Source organism: Trachypithecus francoisi, unplaced genomic scaffold (genome assembly GCF_009764315.1).
Source record: "Trachypithecus francoisi isolate TF-2019V2 unplaced genomic scaffold, Tfra_2.0 Lachesis_group4, whole genome shotgun sequence".
Lineage (NCBI taxonomy): Eukaryota > Metazoa > Chordata > Mammalia > Primates > Cercopithecidae > Trachypithecus > Trachypithecus francoisi.
Genome location: NW_022681469.1, coordinates 78,016,726 through 78,037,562, shown reverse-complemented (window position 1 = coordinate 78,037,562; position 20,837 = coordinate 78,016,726).

Sequence of the window (20,837 nt, the reverse complement as noted above, 5' to 3'; positions counted from 1 at the left end):
TTCCTTGCCACATCCAGGAGCAGGGGTTGAAACAGGACTGTTTTTGCTTCTCTCCTGCACTTTCTTGCTGAACACTAGGAAACCAGCAACATAGTGTATAGTATCCTCACCCTTGTCACTAAAGGGCTCTATAAATCATATGTTTCTCCTTTCTATGAAAATAAGTGTAGTGAAGATGCTAATGGGACAGTCATTAACGCACAAAATATTAGACAAATAGCATTTGTACACAAACCACAGCTTTCCATGAGCCCCTGGTTGCCTGGCAGACACATTTCTGTGATCTCTAAATGAATGTGGCATCTTTGGTGGAGTAGTTTTCTCCCCTTTACATATAAAGTATTATATTTTTCAGTTAATTATGATTTGTTAGTATATTGCATAAAAGAAATACATTTTTGCAACTTAAACCAGAAATTTTTTTCTCTATGTTGTTCTTAAATAACCCTGGATTTGGAAATTCTCATGCGTTTCTGATTTCCTTTGGCCTTAACCTCACCATGTGAGCATTTTATTTTCTGTTTTCAGAACTTTTATATGGAAAATTATCAGCATCTCCAAAAGTAGAGAGGAACATCCACTTCCAAGTTTCATCTACAACCCTTCCAGTTTCCTCTGCACTCAAATTATTTTGAAAAAAATCCCAGACATTTAGTCATTTCAACTGTAAATATTTCAGCATGTCTGCATAAAAGGTAAGGATTTTAAAAAATAAAAACATAACCATACCATTTTCCCACCTAAAACAACATAAAATAATTCCTTACATTAAATATCCAGTTATCATTCAAATATTTCTCATTGCCTCCTAATTCCTCCCCACGCAGTTTACTAGTTGAAATCAGAATTATAATGAAGTCCATATATTATAATTGGTTTTGTTAGTTCAGGCTGCTGTAAGAAAGTACCATGGTCTGGATGACGTAAACAACAGAAATTTATTTCTCACAGTTTTGAAGGTTGGAAGTCTGAGATCGTGGTGTCAGCATGGTCTGGTTCCGTTTAAGGCCCTCTTCCAAGTTACAGACTGTCCTATTGTCTCCTTGTTATATCCTCACATGGCAGAAAAGAATGAGAGAGCTCTTCAAGGTCCCTTTTATCAGGGCACTGATCCCATTCACAAGAGCTGCACTCTCATGATCTAATTATCTTCCAAAGACCCCACTTCCTAATACCATAACCTTAGGGGTTAGGATTTCAACACATGTATTTTGGAGGGACACAAGCATTCCTCCTATTGCATGTTTCTTAAATCTCCCTGAATCTATAATTCACTCTGTCTTTCTCTCTCTCTTGTAGTTTATTGATAAAACAGATCAGAAGAGCGTACTGCATTCTGGAATTTGCTGATTGCCTTTTAACTTGTTTCTCTGTTTTGATTATTTCCTATTAATTGGTAGTTGTATCTAGAAGTTTGATCCTCTGTACTTTTTTTTTTTTTTTTTGACGAGACTACTTCACATGTGTTGTGTTGTTCTAGTAGGAAGCACATGATATGTGGTTGTTTCTCCTTTTGAGTTGTTAGCAGCCTTTGACTATCATTTTCTAGATCTATTATTTCATTAGTACTTTCAAAACAGTGCTATTTTGATTTTATCATTTATTATTTGTACATGTTTCTTTCACGTTTTCTCAACAACTAGTTATTCTAAGGCATTATTAATATAGGAAAAATGAGATAAATGCTTAATTATGTCTCTCTACCAATTTTGAAAATAATGAATTGGTAAATTACACCTTTAAATAAGACCCACTTTTAAAAAATAGGATTATTATGACTTCATGGATTCAAACACATTTGACATACAGTCATCACTCAGTATGCATAGGGGATTGGTTGTAGGACCTCCTGTAGGTATCAAAACCTGTAGATGCTCAAGTCCGTGATGTAAAATGGTGTGGTATTTGAATATAACCTATGCATATCATCTCATATATTTTAAATAATCTCTAGATTACTTATGATACTTAATATAATATAAATGCAGTGTAAATAGTTGTTATACTGTATTGTGTGGGGAATAAAGCAAAGGGAAAAAGTCTGTATGTGTTTAGCACGGATGCATTTTTTCCTAAATATTTATGACCTATGTTCGGTTAAATCTACGGATGCAGAACCCCTGGATACAGGGGTCCAACTATATTTCAATCCATGGCAGGCATTCTTCTAATTGAAGTTCAGACCTATTATTGGCCAGCAGGTGACTCTTCAAAGTGACTCCTGAGACTTTATGCCAATAGGCTTTTATGGCTTTTTCTTGTTTTTGATATGACAAAATGTTTCAGGTCGAAGTTATATACGTTTTGCTTCTGACCTGAAATCTGCCTTTAAGGGGCCCTAATTTTAGAATTGAAAATGACCATTAGAGATCATAAACTGGGCTTTATTGTTACACGTTGTTAGTGAGTTCTTCATTGCTTCAAGACCCTTTCAGCGGACAGAGCTGAGAAAAGTGTGTGTGTGTGTGTGTGTGTGTGTATCTATAATCATGAATGCATACTGACTTTCTTTTCAAATCAGGATCTCACAGAGTTTTAAATTAACCTAATCTATATTGCATCTCTTTTTCCAAATGACAGACCCCAAATGACATCAACATGATTATTTATTAGCTTTATCCCAATACACGATGCCAGTATTATCAACAATATCATTACTAGAAACAGATTAAGAGTTTTTGTTCGCAGTTTTGTTCTTTTGTAATCTTTAGGGCATATCACACCAGGTATGTTTGTCATATTACTGTGTTATAAAGGTTATAAAGTCTCTTTAAAAGTTCTTTGTATGGTTATGCTACCAACTCTTACACAGGTAGATTCATTTTCTCATTTTGCTCAAGTTATAGGGATCACTTTTTAAATGTAAGTTTAGAATTATGTAAAATACATGGTTCTAAAGTCAAATATTAAAAACATTATGTGGCCGGGCATGGTGGCTCATGCTTGTAATCCCAGCACTTTGGGAGGCTGGGGCGGGTGGATTACAAGGTGATAAGTTCGAGACCAGCCTGGCCAACATAGTGAAACCCCGTCTCTACTAAAAATACAAAAATTAGCTGGGCGTGATGGTGGGTGCCTGTAATCCCAGCTACTTGGGAGGCTGAGGCAGGTTAATTGCTTGAACGCAAGAGGCGGAGGTTGCAGTGAGCCAAGACTGTGCCACTGCACTCGAGCCTGGGAAACAGAGTTAGACCCCATCTCAAAAAACAAACAAACAAAAAACCTTATGTATTCAAAGAAGTGTACCTTCAGTCCCTATCTCTCTACTCTCTTATGTCTAGTAACCATTTCTTTTTAGGTTTTTGGTTTAGCCTTCTATTGTTATTGTTGTTATTTTAATATAAGAAACGATGTGTTAATGTCCCCCTAAATCTTGTAAAATTCTATACCTGCAGTGGGACATTTTAGAAATCTTTTTAATTTCTCAGATACTAATGTGGTTTGTGGTTTATGAGGTAACAAGATGAGTTACTTTATAATATCTAAACTACTAGTTCAGCATAACCAGTTATATAATTTTATTCAGATGCTATATATTATAAATGTGCCATAGTACATAAAATAGAGGTTATTTCATAGAATCGAGTAATAAACAATAATGAGATAAAAGGTATATCCAAGAATACATTTCCCACATTCCCCACATCATTCATTAATTGCTACGTTAGGGATCCTACTAAGACGTGCACGTTTGGCACTTTCCCTTTGAACATTGTAGAAGTTGAGATATTTGCATTCTTTATTACCTGTTTTATTTCCTAGGATAACTTTATGAAAAAATACATATTAATAAAGTACATATGTTTAATGCATGCTAAGTTCATGATTAGTAGACTGGTGAACAAGTAATTCATTAATACCTCATTTTTTATGTTGCAAATTAAAAATCTGGACAAAAGTAAAAAATAAATTTCTATTGTCCATTTTCTCATCACTCAAAAGAAACCACTGTTAACATCTTGGTATACTGCTTATAATATTTACTTAATTTATGTGTAATTATTATTGTTTTTTGAGACAGAGTCTTGCTGTGTCTCTCAGGTTGGAGTACAGGGGCATGATCTCGGCTCACTGCAATCTGTGCCTCCAGGGTTCAAGCAATTCTCCTCAGCCTCCCTAGTAGCTGGGATTACAGGCATCCACCATCATGCCAGGCAAATTTTTGTATTTTTAGTAGAGAGGGGGTTTCACCATGTTGGCCAGGCTGGTCTAGAACTCCTAACCTCAGGTGATCTACCCCCCCACTCAGCCTCCCAAAATGCTGGGATTACAGGTGTGAGCCGCCACGCCCAGCTTGCTTACAATTTTTAAAGGGAAAATGTCACCTGGTTGCTTTTATAAAAAGCATTTTATGCATTTCATACAATGTATGCATTGTACTTTGTATGCATGTTATGCAATTAGAAGGATAGAGCAACAGACAAATAAAAGTTACGAAAATAGGATAAGACCCTAGTAACTATTTTTAACAAAAGATAGTTATTTATATTTTATTTGACATCAATAGGAGAAAAACAAAACTCAAGTGAAGAATGTTTGTTCACCACAGATAGTTTTTTCATTAAAGAACTTACTAGTGCTAAAAAAGCAGGGTTTTTCATCTGGGTATATGCCCAGAGGTTCATTGCAGCACTGTTCACAATAGCAAAGACATGGAATCAACCTAAATGGGCATCAATGACAGATTGGATAAAGAAAATGTAGTAAATATACACCATGGAATACTATGTAGCCATAGAACCTGGATGGAGCTGGAGGTCATTATCCTTAGCAAACTAATGCAGGAACAGAAAACCAAATACCACATGTTCTCACTTGTAAGAGGGAGCTAAATGATACAAACTTACGAACACAAAGAAGGAAATAACAGACACTGGGGTCTACTTGACGGGGGAGGGTGGGAGGAGGGAAGGGAGCGGAAAACTACTGGGTACTGGGCTTAATATGTGGGTGATGAAAACGAACCCCCGTGACACGTGTTTACCTATGTAACAAACCTCCACATGTACTCCCAAACCTAAATAAAGTTTTTTTTAAAAAAGCAAGGTTTAGAGATAAACATGAAGAGGCTAGAATTAATATGTAACATTAAAAAATAGATATTTATATAATATAAATTCCCTAATTTTGAAAGATGAGGATGTTAGCACTCTTAAATTTCTTCCCATTTTCCCTTTCCCCTATTTCCCAAGTTTTGCAGCTATATAATTAGTTTTACATTGTTGAAGTTTATAACACTCACATTGAGTATTGCTACCATACTTTTATTAGTTGTCTACTTTCACTGTATGTTTAAATATATTCCATGTTCATTACCAGTTCTTTTGATCTCACTTTGCCATACTTATTTTTAATCATCTTTTATTTGACTGGATGTCATTGTCAAGAAAATTTTTCTTCTCCAAGAAGAAATAATGTGTGTTGCATTTCCTGAGTTTTTTCATGCTAGTGAATGTCTGTCAGTGGTTTCTGTGCTCAAACGACATCTTGATTAACTATAATATTTTTAGATTAAATTTCGTTTTCACAGAACTTTCTGGACATTGCTCTATTGTCTTGTGGAATTGAGTGTTATTGATAATTCTGAGGTGATACAGTTTTTCCCTGCTTTTCTGTTTGAATATCAGAAGAATTTTTTCTTTATCCTTGACATTCGATAGTTCAGCTAAGAAATATTATTGAGCATACTACCTCTAATTTTCTTGGAGTATCATGAACTATTTTTGTTTTGTAGGAGTAGGGACTTGCTCTTTAATATATTAAATTATTATCCTTCATTTTAGAGAAATTCTATTGAATATATCTTGAAGTGGAATTTTTACTTCAATAATATGAAATTTTTCTTTGGATTATATATATAATACTATTATATATTATATTTCATGTCTATAATATTCTCCCAAATTGCTTTAATTCTTTGTCTTTTTTGTCTACATTCATTCAGATTATCTCAGTTTTTTTCTGCTAGTAACAACTTTTGTCTATTCTGTGCCTTGCTGTTTCTAATTTAGTTATCATTTCCATAATCATGTTGCATTTGTTTCTAGACTAGTAATTTCCTTTAGCATCTCATTTAATTTTTAAATTATTCTATTAGTATGGTCTTATTTTATTGAGCTAATGTTCTTAAGACCTTCTTAGAGTGAAGTGGGGGAATTGCATTCTGTTTCCTGAGTATATTTTCTTTTAGTTCAGTGGTAAAATGCATGAATTTTGAGCAAACTCTGCCAATTTTTACTGGCTTAGCCATTTGCTAGCATGTAGCCTTGGATAAATTACTCAAGCACTCTCTGCCTCAATTTTCTAGTCTGTTAAATATAAAAATAAATAGTATTTATCTCGTAAGTTTTGCCATGGGGATTAAATGAGTAAATACATGTGAAATGTAAAGAACAGTACCTAGGGGCCAGGCACGGTGGCTCACACCTGTAATCCCAGCACTTTGGGAGGCCAAGGCAGGCGGATCACCTGAAGTCAGAAGTTCAAGACCAGCATGCTCAACTTGGTGAAACCCTGTCTTTACTAAATATACAAAAATTAGCCAGGCATGGTGGTGGGAGCCTGTAATCCCAGCTACTTGGGAGGCTGAGGCAGGAAAATTGCTTGAACTCGGGAGGCAGAGGTTGCAGTGAGCTGAGATCGAGCCATTGCACTCTAGCCTGGGCAACAGAGCAAAACTTTGTCTCAAAAAAAAACAAAAACAAAAAACAACAACAACAAAAAAAAACCACCAAAAAACAAAACAAACAAAACAGTACCTAGCACATGCATTGAAAGTTAACTATTATTATTCTAGATGGGGATGTGTGTGTGCACTCTCATGTTTGTGTGTAACAATTTTTTATGTCACTTTGATTAGGCTATGATGCTGAATGTTCTTGTGAAGTTTTTTTTTTATATATGTTATTAATATTTCAATCAGTAGACTTTGAGGAAAGTCATTACCTTCCTTCCATGATGTGGGTGGGCTGCATCCAATCAGTTGAGGGTCTTAACAGAAAAAGATTGAGGTCCCTTGAGGATGAAGGAATTCTGCTTCTAGACTGCCTTGGGACTTAAGACCTGAAGACATCAACTTCTTGTTGGAATTTTCAGCATGCCAGCCAGCCGTGTGCATTTTAGATTTGCAAGCCTCCATAATTTGTGAGCCAGTTTCTTAAAATCAATCCTTCTTTCTCCACGCACATCCTGTTGGTTCTGTTTCTCTGGAAAACCCTGACTAATACAGTATCTAATATATTTGCATAGTCTCTGGGCCATTTTCTCCATCTTGATGTTGTTTCCATGGCTCTGGGCAGACAGAGTGGGAATGCTACTCGCGTTCCAACAATATCTGAGATTTATTTCCCCTCCTCTGAGGGCTAAGAATTTTGTGTTCAGCTTTACTTTCTTAACCTGCCGGAATGACAGAGGGAGCGGGGGACTTGACCAAGATGGCCTGCAGTCTGAATACCTCATCTCTGCTCTTTCCTCTGAGATTTTGTGCAATGTCTTGTTCCATGTTAATTCCCCGGTTGAAGAATCTGTACTTCTCCTGTAGGAGACCCCATTAGAATTTGATCTCTGGGTGGCCTGGGAGCCTCCTTCCATTCTTAAAGAGTCAACTCTGGAATGCTCTTTCCTGGTGTCACTCATAGCCATTGCATTTAGGAAGAAAATAATGATCTGCCTACTGAGTTTTCTTTTCTCTATGTATCACATCACTGATAATTCTCAGAATTTTGTCAACTCAAAATAAAACCCCTGGAGGGTGATGGAGGGGTTTGAAGGAAAGGGGCTCTTTGGAGCCAGGCAGTAATGAGCCTCTCTGCTTTGCTGCAGCATTTTGTTTCTTTCCCTGGTTACTATTTTTGAAGAGTATTGTATCAATTAGACATGACTCTTATTTGTTTGGTTGGTGATTACAGATTTTAATTTTTATTTGAATTAACATTTTAAATCATATTTTGCAGATATGGGGGGTCTTAGAATAGTGCCATATTTATATTATCTGACTAGTAAATGTTTGTAAAATTGTTGGGTATCATCTATGCCAAGTTGGTGCACCGGTTCTTCACTGTTTTGTTACCCCAGACTCCAGAACTTTAGAAAGTCTTCTGGATCATAGCTGTTGCTGCAAATATTACATTGAAATAGTATGTTGTATGCAAGGCAAAGTCCCTTCTGTCTTTCCTGATACCTGAGTTATCTTTTCATATTATTTACCTGGGCATTCTTGCTGCTATGATCATCTAATTTTTTTCCTAATGCCTCATGGAAATTCTAACTTGCTTTATTAATTTTAGTCAAATTTATATTTTCAATTTTAATTCTTTTGTAGCAAATACACATAACATAAAATTTGCTGTTTTAAGCATTTTAAGGGTACAGTGCAGTGGTATTAAGTACCTTCTTATTATTGTGCAGCCATCACCACCATTTATCCCCAGAACTCTTTTTCATCTTGTAAAACTAAAGTTCTATGACCGTTAAACAATAACTTCCAATTACCCACTTCTGACAGCAACCACTGTTCTACTTTCTCTCTTTGATTGTGATGACTCTAGGTATCTTATGCAACTGGAATCATACAGCATTCATCTTTTTGTGACTGGCTTATTTCGTCTAGCATAATGTCCATCAGGTTCATTTGTATCGGAATTTCCTTCCTTTTAAAGGCTGAATGAGATTCCATTGGATGTATGTGCTACATTTTGCTTATCCATTCACTTGTCAGTGGACACTTGGATTGCCTACATGTTTAGCAATTGTGATAATGCTGCTATGAACATGGGTGTACAAGTATCTTTTTGAGACCTTGCTTTCAATTCTCTTGATTTTATATCAAAAAGTGGAATTGCTAGATCATATAGCTAATTCTATTTTTAATTTTTTGAGGAACTGCTATACTGTTTTCCATAGCGACTATGCTCTTTTACATTCCCACCAACAGTGAACAGGGGTTCTAATTTTTCTGCATTCTTGTCAACACTTGTTACTTTTTGTTTCGTTGTGATTTTTTGATGGTAGCCATCCTAATGTGTATGAGATGGTATCTCATGTGGTTTTGATTTGCATTTCTGTAATGATTAGTGATGTTGGGCATTTTTTCACTCTATATACCATTTGTTTATATCCTTTGGAAAAATGCCTCTTCAAGTTCTTTGCCCATTTGTGAAACAGGTTTTTTTTTGTTGCTGAGTTTTAAGAGTTCTGTCTATATTCTAGGTATTAGTCCCTTATCAGATATCTAATTTGCAAATATTTCTGCCTGTTTTGTGATTTGCCTTTTTATTCTGTTAATAGTGTCTTTTGATGCACAACATTTTAAAATGTTTCATAAAGTCCAATTTGTCTTTTTTAAAATTTTGTCATCTATGCCTTTGGTATCATATTCAAGAAATCATTGCCAAATCATAGCTTTTGCTTTATGTTTTCTTTTAAGAGTTTTATAGTTTTAGGTCTTATGTTTATGTCTTTGATCCATTTTGAGTTAATTATTTTTGGGGGAGTTAGGTAAGGGTCCAACTTCATCCTTTTGCATGTAGATATCCAGTTTTCTTAGTACAATTTGTTGAAAAGCATGTCCTTTCCCCATTGAACAATCTTGGCATCCTTGTAAAATAACAATTGACCATATGCGTTGGACTGAATGTTTATGTCCTCCCAAAGTTCATATGTTGAAATCCTAACCCCAAGGTGATAGCATTAGGAGATGAGCCGTTGGGAAGTGATTAGGTCATGAGGACAGAGCCTTTGTGGATGAGATTAATGCTTTTGTAAAAGAGATCCCTTGTCTCTTCCACTGTGTGAGGATGTAGCAAAAAGATGGCCATCTCTGAACCAGGTAGAAAGCTCTCACCAGATACCAAATCTTGATCTTGGACTTCCCAGCCTCCAGAACTATGAAAAATAATTTATGTTGTTTATATGCCACCCAGTCTATGGTATTTTGTTAACTAAAACACATATATGTGAGGGCATATTTCTGGTCCTATTTTCTCTGTTCTATTCCATGGGTCTATATGTTTGTTGGTACCACACTCTTTTGACAGTTTTTCCATTAATGTGTCTAGCAAAAGGGTTTGGACTCAGGCTGTCTGCTTCTCAAGTTCATGCTTCTAGTTCTTACACCCACTATATTGTCTCTAGTGCTGTGGAGTTGATGTCAACATCACTGGGTATTCAGGTGGGGGTTTCAATTACCGTAGCTTTGTCATAATAGTCTTCCAGCTTTTTGTTTTTCCTTCATTTCACTAATGTGGTTTATTACATGGATCAGTTTTCATATGTTGAACCATTGTTGTATTCCATAAATAAATCCCATTTGGTCGTGGTATGTAATCCTTTCCATAGGCTGCTGAACTGAGTTTGCTAGTATTTTGTTGAGGGTTTTTGTCATAATGTTTAGAAGGGATATTGGTCTGTAGTTTTATTTTCGTTTAGTGTCTTTGTCTGGCTTTGGTATCAGGGAAATGCTAGCATTATAGAATGAGTTAGCCTTATAGAATTTATTTAGAACATAATTTTGGAAAATTTTGAGAAGAATTGGTGTTAGTTCTTCTTTAAATGTGTGGTAGAATTCACCAGTGAAGCCATCAGGTCCAGGGTTTTCCTTTTGTTGGAAAATTTATTATTGATTCAATCTGCTTACTAAATAGCTCAACTTGGATTTTATATTTCTTCTTGATTTAGTCTTAGTAGGTTGTGTGTTTCTAGAAACTTGTCCATTTCATGTGAGTTATCCAAATTTTGTCATATAATTATTCATAGTATTTTCTTACTATCCTTTGAATTCCTGTGGTATCAAATGTAATGTCTCTTCTTATGTCATTTCTGATTATATTTCTTTTAGTCTTCTCCTTTTCTTCTTAGTCAATCTGGCTAAAGATTTTTCAACTTTGTTGATCTTTTTGAAGAAGTGGCTTTTTGTTTCATTGTTATTCACAATTGTTTTTCTATTCTCTATTTCATTTATCTCTCTCTAATCTTTATTATTTCCTTCTGTCTGCTGGCTTTGGATTTAGTTATTTCTTCTTTATTAGCTCCTTAAGTTGTAAGTTAGATTGTTCTTTTGAGGTTTATTTTGTTTTTAAATGTATATATTTATAACTATACGTTTCACCCTTAGCATTACCTTTGCTATCCCACAAGTTTTGGTATGTTTATTTTTTTGTTTTCATGAATTCTTAAATACTTTCTTTTTTAACATTTATTTTTGGTTTGGGGTACATGTGAAGGTTTGTTACATAGGTTAACTCATGTCATGGGGGTTTGTTGTACAGATTATTTTATCAGCCATATATTAAGCCCAGTACCCAATAGTTATCTTTCCTGCTCCTCTCCCTCCTACTCTCCTCCTCTACCCTCCACCCTTAAGTAGACCCCCGTGTTTTTTCCTTCTTTATGATCATAAGTTCTCATGATTTAGCTCCCACTTATAAGTGAGAACATGTGGTACTTGGTTTTCTGTTCCTATGTTAGTTTGCTAAGGATAATAGTCTCCAGCTCTATCCAGGTTCCCACAAAAGACATGATTTTATTCTTTTTTATGGCTGCAGAGTATTCCAGGGTGTGTTTGTACCACATTTTATTTATCCAATGTGTCATTGATGGGCATTTAGATTGATTCCATGTCTTTGCTATCATGAACAGTGCTGCAGTGAATGTGTCTTTATGAAGAATAATTTATATTTCTCTGGGTATATGCCCAGTAATGGGATTGCTGGGTCAAATGGTAGCTCTTCTTTTAGTTCTCTGAGGAATCACCATACTGCTTTTCCCAGTGGTTGAACTAATTTACACTCTGACAGAAGGTGTATAAGTGTTCCCTTTTCCCTGCAACCTCACCAGCATCTGTTATTTTTTGAGTTTTTAATTCTGACTAGTATGAGATGATATCTCATTGTTTTTTCAATTTGCATTTCTCTAATGATCAATAATGTTGACTTTTTTTTTTTTTTTTTGGTATGCTTGTTTGCCACATGTATGTCTTCTTTGGAAACACATTTGTTCATATTGTTTGCTCATTTTTTATTGGGATTTTCTCTTGTGACTTGTTTAAGTTCCTTATAGATACTGGACATTAGATCTTTTTCAGATGCATAGTTTGCAAATATTTTCTCACATTCTGCAGGTTTTCTGTCTATTGATAGTTTTTGTTTTGTTTTATTTTTGTTTGTTTGTGCTGTGCAGAAGCTCTTTTTTTTTTTGAAAACTCAAGTGTGCTATGTAACTTAATACCCATAAGAACATCACAGTCTAACTATTAATACAAAATTTTCCTCTAAGAGCCAAAATTTTAATCAGTGGGAAGAGCTGATTGCCATGCATTTCTGAAGAGGAAGGGTCAGGATTTTGAGTGCTACATTGTTCGCTGACGTCTAATTCAATGACTCCAGCCCAGCCTGGGCCAATATTTTCCTAAATCCTTTTGCATTTTCTTTTTACTGTCAATTTACACCTTAACAAAATAAAGGAGCTTTAGTATAAGATAGAATCTTAGAGTTGATTTACTTCAATCAACTCTCATTTTACAAATGAGTTTGCTGGGGACTCTCTGCTCTAAAACATAATTCTATTCTTGCCTCTGGCATCCCTAGTTTTACCTTCATCTCCCTACTCTCCTCCTACCTCCATCCATTGTACTCCCTATTTTTTTTTCTTTTTTTTTTGAGGCAGTCTTGTTCTGTTGCCCAGGTTGAGTGCAGTGGTGTGATCTCTGCTCACTGCAACCTCCACCTCCCAGGTTCAAGCAATTCGGCTTCACCCTCCCTTTAACTGGGATTACAGGCATGCACCATCATGCCCAGATAATTTTTGTACCTTTAGTAGAGACGGGCTTTAACCCTGTTGGCCAGGCTGGTCTTGAACTCCTGACCTCAAGTGATCCTCCTGCCTCGGCCTCCCGAAGTGCTGGGATTACAGGCATGAGCCATTGTGCCCGGCCCACCCCCTTTTCTTAACCCTTTACTTCCTACCCCTCACCTGCCCCTCTTTGTGGGCCATTTTATTATTGGAATAGCCTGTTTTCACTATTAGTTATAGGCATATTTTCCTTACTATGTACAATTTTAAAATTATATAATAATTTTTCTTCAAATGTTGAAAACTATGTTTACATTTAACCAAATAAGACACTTGTTATTAAGGGCATATATTCAAAAATCTTCTTTTCCACTTATTTTTTCTATGACAGACATAGAAACTGATATAATATCTTATATATTGTTAAACTAAATTTGATCTGAGGCCGCCTCTGTTCCTTGAATCCCTACCTGATTGCAGCTTAGTTTAGTATGTGAACAAACTGAAAACCTAATTTAGGAGTACATTAAGTCCTCACTAAAAATGGTTGCTAAGTTCTTAGATACTGCGACTTTAAGCATAAGGAAACCAATTCCACCACAGACTAATTGATATAAAGAGGAATTAATTTCCTATGGCATACTTCTGGACCTAAAACCATCATCAAACTTCTAAATAATGAATGAAACACTTCAAATACTAAACATTGAAATAAATTTCCGGTCTCGCCCAGATGATCCCTGCATGTTAGCCTCCCAAGTAGCTGGTACCACAAGGATCTTCTTCCTTTTTTCTCTAGCCCCATTTCCAGTTTGTTTCCACAGCAATTAGAGTGAGTTGCTATTGTTTTGTTTCTTTGGTCTTTTCTCTTTTTAAACATTTTCTTTTTAAATACCCCTTCCAGAGACTTTTGGGTAACAGGTGGTATTTGGTTAAATGAGTAAGTTCTTCAGCGGTGATTTGTGAGATTTTGGTGCACCCATCAACCAAGCAATATATCCTGAACCCAATTTGTAGCCTTTTATCTCTCACCCCCTTCATACCCTTTCCCCGCCTTGTAGTTCTCAAAGTTCATTGTATCATTCTTATGCCTTTGCAGCCTCATAGCTTAGCTCCCACTTATGAGTGAGAACATACAATGTTTGGCTTTCATTCCTGAGTCACTTCACTTAGAATAATAGTCTCTAATCCCATCCAGGTTGCTGCTAATGCCATTAATTCATTCCTTTTTATGGCTGAGTAGTGTTCAATGGTGTGTGTGTATACATATATATCACAGTCTCTTTATCCACTCATTGAATGGTAGGCATTTGAGCTGGTTCCATGTTTTTGCAATTGCAAAGTGTGCTACTATAAACATGTGTGTGCAAATATCTTTTTTGAATAATGATTTCTTTTCCTCTGAGTAGATACCCAGTAGTGGGATTGCTGGATCAAATGGTAGTTCTACTTTTAGTTCTTTAAGGAATTTCCACACTGCTTTCCATAGTGGTTCTGCTAGTTTACATTCCCACCAGAAGTGTAGAAGTGTTGCCTTTTCACCACATCCATGGCAACATCCATTCTTTTTTTGATTATGGCCATTCTTGCGGGAGTAAGGTGATATTGCATTGTGGCTTTGATTTGCATTTCCCTGATCATTAGTGATGTTGAGCATTTTTTAATATGTTTGTTGGCATTTTGTATATCTTCTTTCAAGAACTGTCTGTTCATGTCCTTAGCCCACTTTTTGATGGGATTGTTTGTTTTATGTATTGCTAATTTGTTTGAGTTCATTGTAGATTCTGAGATATTAGTCCTTTGTCAGACGCATAAATTGGGAAGATTTTCTCCCACTCTGTGGGTTGTCTGTTTACTCTGCTGTTTCTTTTGCTGTGCAAACGTGCTTTAGTTTAATTAAGTCCCACCTATTTATTATTATTATTATTTTGCATCTGTTTTTGGGTTCTTAGTCATGAAATCTTTGCCTACGCCAATGTCTAGAAGGGTTTTTTGATGTTATCTTCTAGAATTTTTATAGTTTCAGGTCTTAGATTTAAATCCTTGATCCACCTTGAGTTTATTTTTATATAAGGTGAGAGATGAGGATGCACTTTCGTTGTCCTACATGTGGCCAGCCAATTATTCCAGCACCATTTGTTAAACAGGGTGTCCTTCCCCCACTTTATGTATTTGTTTACGTTGGTGAAGAGCAGGTGGCTGTAAGTATTTGGGTTTATTTCTGGGTTCTCAATTCTGTTCAGTTTTTCTATGTGCCTATTTTTATGCCAGTGCCATGTTATTTTGGTTATTATGGGCTTATGGCATTGTTTGAAATCAGGTAATGTAATGCATCCAGATTTGTGGGATTTTGTTTGTTTGTTTGTTTTTCTTAGTCTTTGGTTATGTGGGTTCTTTTTGGGTTCAATATAAATTTTAGAATTATTTGTTCTAATTCTGTGAAGAATGATGGTGGTATTTTGATGTGAATTGCATTGACTTTATAGATTGCTTTTGGCAGTATGATAATTTTCACAATATCAACCCTGCATCCATGAGCATGGGATGTGTTTCCATTTATTTGAGTCATCTATCATTTCTTTCAGCAATGTTTTGTAGTTTTCTCTATAGAGGTTTATCGATTCCTTGGTTAGGATAGTCCCAAGTATTTTAGTTTTTTTGAAGCTATTGTAAAAGTAGATGAGTTCTTGGTTGGTTTCTTAGCTTGGTCACTGTTGGTGTACAGCAGAGCTACTGATTTGTGCACATTAATTTTGTATCCTAAACTTTCACTGAATTAATTTCCAGTTCTAGGAGCTTTTTGCAGGAGTCTTTAGGGTTTTCTAGGTATACAATCATATCCTCAGCAAACATTAACAGTTTGACTTCCTCTTTAGTTATTTGGATGCCCTTTATTTCTTTTTCTTGTCTGATTGCTCTGGCTAGGACTTCCAGTACTATGTTGAATAGAAGTGGTAAGAGTGGGCATCCTTGTCTTGTTCCAGTTCTCAGAGGGAATGCTTTCAACTTTTCTCCTTTCAGAATTATTTTGGCTGTAGGTTTCTCATAGATGGCTTTTATTACATTGAGGTATGTCTCTTGTATGTTGATTTTGCTGAAGGTTTTAATCATAAAGTGATACTGGATTTTGTCAAATGCTTTTTCTGCATCTATTGAGATGCTCATGTGATTTTTTTTAATTCTTTTTATGTGGTATGTCACATTTATTGACTTGTGTATGTTAAACCCTGTTATGAAACCCACTTGATCGTGGTGAATTATCTTTTTGATATGCTGTTGGATTTCATTATCTAATAATTTGTTATGGAATTTTGGATTTATGTTCATCAGAAATATTGGTCTGTAGTTTTCTTTTTTGGTTATGTCCTTCCTGGTTTTGGTATTAGGGTGATACTGGCTTCATAGAATGATTTAGGGAGGATTCCCTCTTTCTCTAGTTTATGAAATAGTGTCAATAGGATTGGTACCAATTCTTCTTTAAATGTCTGGTAGAATTCAGCTATGAACCCATCTGGTCCTGGACTTATTTTTATTCTTGGTACCTTTTTTTATTGCCATTTCAATATCACTGTTTGTTACTAGTCTGTTCAGGTTTGCTAATTCTTTATGATTTAAGCTAAGAGGATTGTATCTTTCCAGGAATTATCCTTTCGTTTTTTTAGTTTATTCATGTATAAGTGTTCATAGTAGCCTTGAATGATCTTTTGTTTTTCTGTGGTGTTGGTTATAATATCTCCCATTTCATTTCTAATTGAGCTTATTTGAATCTTCTCTCTCCTTTTTTTTGGTTGATCTTGTTCGTGATCTATCACTTTTATTTATTTTTTCAAGGAACCAGCTTTTTCTTTCATTTAACTCTTCTTTTTGTTTGTTTCAATTTCATTTAGTTCAGCTCTGATCTTGGTTATTTCCTTTATTCTGCCTGGTTTGGGTTTGGGTTTAGTTTGTTTCTTTTTGTTTCTGTAGTTCCTTGAGATGTTACTTTAGATTGTGTATTTGTGCTCTTTCAGACTTTTTGATGAAGGCGTTTAAAGCTATGATCTTTCCTTATAGCACTGTCTTTGCTGCATCCCAGAAGTTTTGATAGTTTGTGTCACTACTGTCGTTCAGTTCAATGAATTTTTAAATTTCCCTCTTGATTTCATCGTTGACCCAATGATCATTCAGGAGCAGTTTATTTAATTTCCATGTATTTGCATTGTTTTGAAGTTTCCTTTTGGAATTGATTTCCAATTTTATTCCACTGTGGTCAGAGAGAGTATTTCATATATTTTCAATTTTCTTAAATTTATTGAGTTTTGTGACCTATTATATGGTCTATCTTGGAGGCAGTTCCATGTGCTGATGAGTAGAATGTATATTCTGTCGTTGTTGGGTAGCATGTTCTGTAAATATCTGTTAAGTCCATTTGTTCCAGGATATAATTTAAATCCATTGTCTCTTTGTTGACTTTCTGTCTTGATAACCTGTCTAGTGCTGTCAGTAGAGTATTGAAGTCCCCCACTATTATGGTGTTGCCATCTCATTTCTTAGGTCTAGTAGTAATTATTTTATAAATTTGGGAGCTTCAGTGTTAGGTGCATATATATTTAGGATTGTGATATTTTCCTGTTGCACAAGGCCTTTTATCATTATATAATGTCCCTCTTTGTTTTTTTTAACTGCTGTTTCTTTGAAGTTTGTTTTGTCTGATATAAGAATAGCTACTCCTGCTCATTTTTGCTGTCTATTTGCATGGAATGTTCTTTTCCACTCATTTACCTTAAGTTTATGAAGTCTTATGTGTTAGTTGAGTCTTTTGAAGGCAGCATATACTTGGTTGGTGAATTCTTATCCATTTTGCCATTCTGTATCTTTTAAGTGGAGCATTTAGGTCATTTAAATTCAATGTTAGTATTGAGATGTGAGGTACTATTCTATTCATCATGCTATTTGTTGGGTTTGTTTAATTGTATTTTTGTTTTATAGTTCTTGTGAGAGTTATGCTTTAAAGAGGTTCTGTTTTGGTGTGTTTCCAGGATTACTTTCTTTTTTTTTTTTTTTTTTTTTGAGACGGAGTCTTGCTCTGCCACCCAGGCTGGAGTACAGTGGCCGGATCTCAGCTCACTGCAAGCTCCGCCTCCCGGGTTTACGCCATTCTCCTGCCTCAGCCTCCCGAGTAGCTGGGACTACAGGCGCCCACCTCGTCGCCCGGCTAGTTTTTTTTTGTATTTTTAAGTAGAGACAGGGTTTCACCGTATTAGCCAGGATGGTCTCGATCTCCTGACCTTGTGATCCGCCCGTCTCGGCCTCCCAAAGTGCTGGGATTACAGGCTTGAGCCACCGCGCCCGGCCCTCCAGGATTACTTTCAAGATTTAGAGCTCCTTTTAGCAGTTCTTGTAGTGCTGGCTTGGTAGTGGTGACTTCTTTCATCATTTGTTTGTCCGAAAAAAGCTGTATTTTTTTCTTCATTTATGAAGTCTACTTTCACTGGGTACAAAATTCTTATCTGATAATTGTTTTGTTTAAGGAGGCTGAAGATAGAGCCCCAATTCCTTCTAGCGTGTAAGGTTACTGCTAATGTATTTACTGTTAATCTAATAGGTTTTTCTTTTATTAGTATTATCATACTTTTAAGTTCTAGGGTACATGTGCACAATGTGCAGGTTTGATACATAGGTATACATGTGCCATGTTGGTTTGCTGTTCCCATCAACTCATCATTTACGTAAGGTATTTCTCCTGATGCTATCCCTCCCCCAGCCCCCAACCTCCCAACAGGCCCTGGTGTGTGATGTTCACCACCCTGTGTCCAAGTGATCTCATTGTTCAATTCCCACCTATGAGTGTGAACATGCAGTGTTTGGTTTTCTGTCCTTGTGATAGTTTGCTGAGAATGATGGTTTCCAGCTTCATCCATGTCCCTGCAAATGACATGAACTCATCTTTTTTTTATGGCTGCATAGTATTCCATGGTGTATATGTGCCACATTTTCTTAATCCAGTCTATCATTGATAGCCATTTGGGTTGGTTCCAAGTCTTTGCTATTGTGAACAGTGTCACAGTAAATGTAAGTGTGCGTGTGTCTTTATAGTAGCATGATTTATAATCCTTTGGGTATATACCCAGTAATGGAATCACTCGGTCAAATGTTAATTCTAGTTCTAGATCCTTGAAGAATCACCACACTGTCTTTCACAATGGTTGAACCAATTTACACTCCCACCAACAGTATAAAAGTTTCCTATTTCTCCACATCCTCTCCAGCACCTGTTGTTTTCTGACTTTTTAATGATTGCCATTCTAACTGGTGTGAGATGGTATCTCATTGTGGTTTTGATTTGCATTTCTCTGATGACCAGTGATGATGAGCATTTTTTCGTGTGTCTGCTGGCTGCCTAAATGTCTTCTTTCGAGAAATGTCTGTTCATATCTTTGCCCACTTTTTGATGGGTTTTTTTTTTTTTTTTCTTGTAAATTTGTTTGAGTTCTTTGTCGATTCTGGATATTAGCCCTTTGTCAGATGGATAGATTGCAAAAATTTTCTCCCATTCTGTAAGCTGCCTGTTCACTCTGATGGTAGTTTCTTTTGCTGTGCAGAAGCTCTTTAGTTAAATTAGATCCCATTTGTCTATTTTGGCTTTTGTTGCCATTGCATTTGGTGTTTTAGAGATGAAGTCCTTGCCCTCGCCTATGTCCTGAATGGTATTGCCTAGGTTTTCTTCTAGGGATTTTATGGTTTTAGGTCTAACATTTAAGTCTTTAATCCATCTTGAATTAATTTTTGTATAAGGTGTAAGGAAGGGATCTAGTTTCAGCTGTCTACATATGGCTAGACAGTTTTCCCAGCACCATTTATTAAATAGGGACTCGTTTCCCCATTTATTGTTTTTGTCAGGTTTGTCAAAGATCAGATGGTTGTAGGTGTGTGACATTATTTCTGAAGCCTCTGTTATGTTCCATTGGTCTATATCTCTATTTTGGTACCAGTACCATGCTGTTTTGGTTACTGTGTAGCCTTGTAGTATATTTTGAAGTCAGGTACCCTGATGCCTCCAGCTTTGTTCTTTTTACTTAAGATTGTCTTAGCAATGCGGGCTCTTTTTTGGTTTCGTATGAACTTTAAAGTAGTTTTTTTTCCCAATTCTGTGAAGAAAGTCATTGGTAGCTTGATGGGGATGGCATTGAATGTATAAATTACTTTGGGCAGTATGGCCATTTTCACAATATGATTCTTCCTATCCATGAGCATGGAATATTCTTCCATTTGTTTGTGTCCTCTTTTATTTCGTTGAGCAGTGGTTTGTAGTTCTCCTTGAAGAGGTCCTTCACATCCCTTGTAAGTTGGATTCCTAGGTATTTTATTCTGTTTGAAGCAATTGTGAATGGAAGTTCACTCATGATTTGGCTCTCCGTTTGTCTGCTATTGGTATATAAGAATGTCGTCATTTTTGCACGTTGATTTTGTATCCTGAGACTTGCTAAAGTTGCTTATCAATGCTTAAGGAGATTTTGGGCTAAGATGATGGGGTTTTCTAAATATACAGTCATGCCATCTGCAAACAAGGAGAATTTGACTTCCTCATTTCCTAATTGAATACACTTTATTTCTTTCTCTTTCGTGATTGTCCTGGCCAGAACTTCCAACACTATGTTGAATAGGAGTGGTGAGAGAAGGCATCCCTGTCTTGTGCCAGTTTTCAAAGGGAAGGCTTCCAGTTTTTGCCCATTCAGTATGATATTGGCTGTGGATTTGTCATAAATAGCGCTTACTATTTTGGGGTACATTCTGTCAATACCTAGTTTATTGAGAGTTTTTAGCATGAAGTGCTGTTGAATTTTGTCAAAGGCCTTTTCTGCATCTATTGAGATAATCACGTAGTTTTTGTCACTGGTTCTGTTTATGTGATGGATTACGTTTATTGATTTGCATATGTTGAACCAGCCTTGCATCCCAGGGATGAAGCCAACTTGATCATGGTGGATAAGCTTTTTGATGTGCTGCTGCATTTGATTTGCCAGTATTTTATTGAGGATTTTAGCATCGATGTTCATCAGGGATATTGGTCT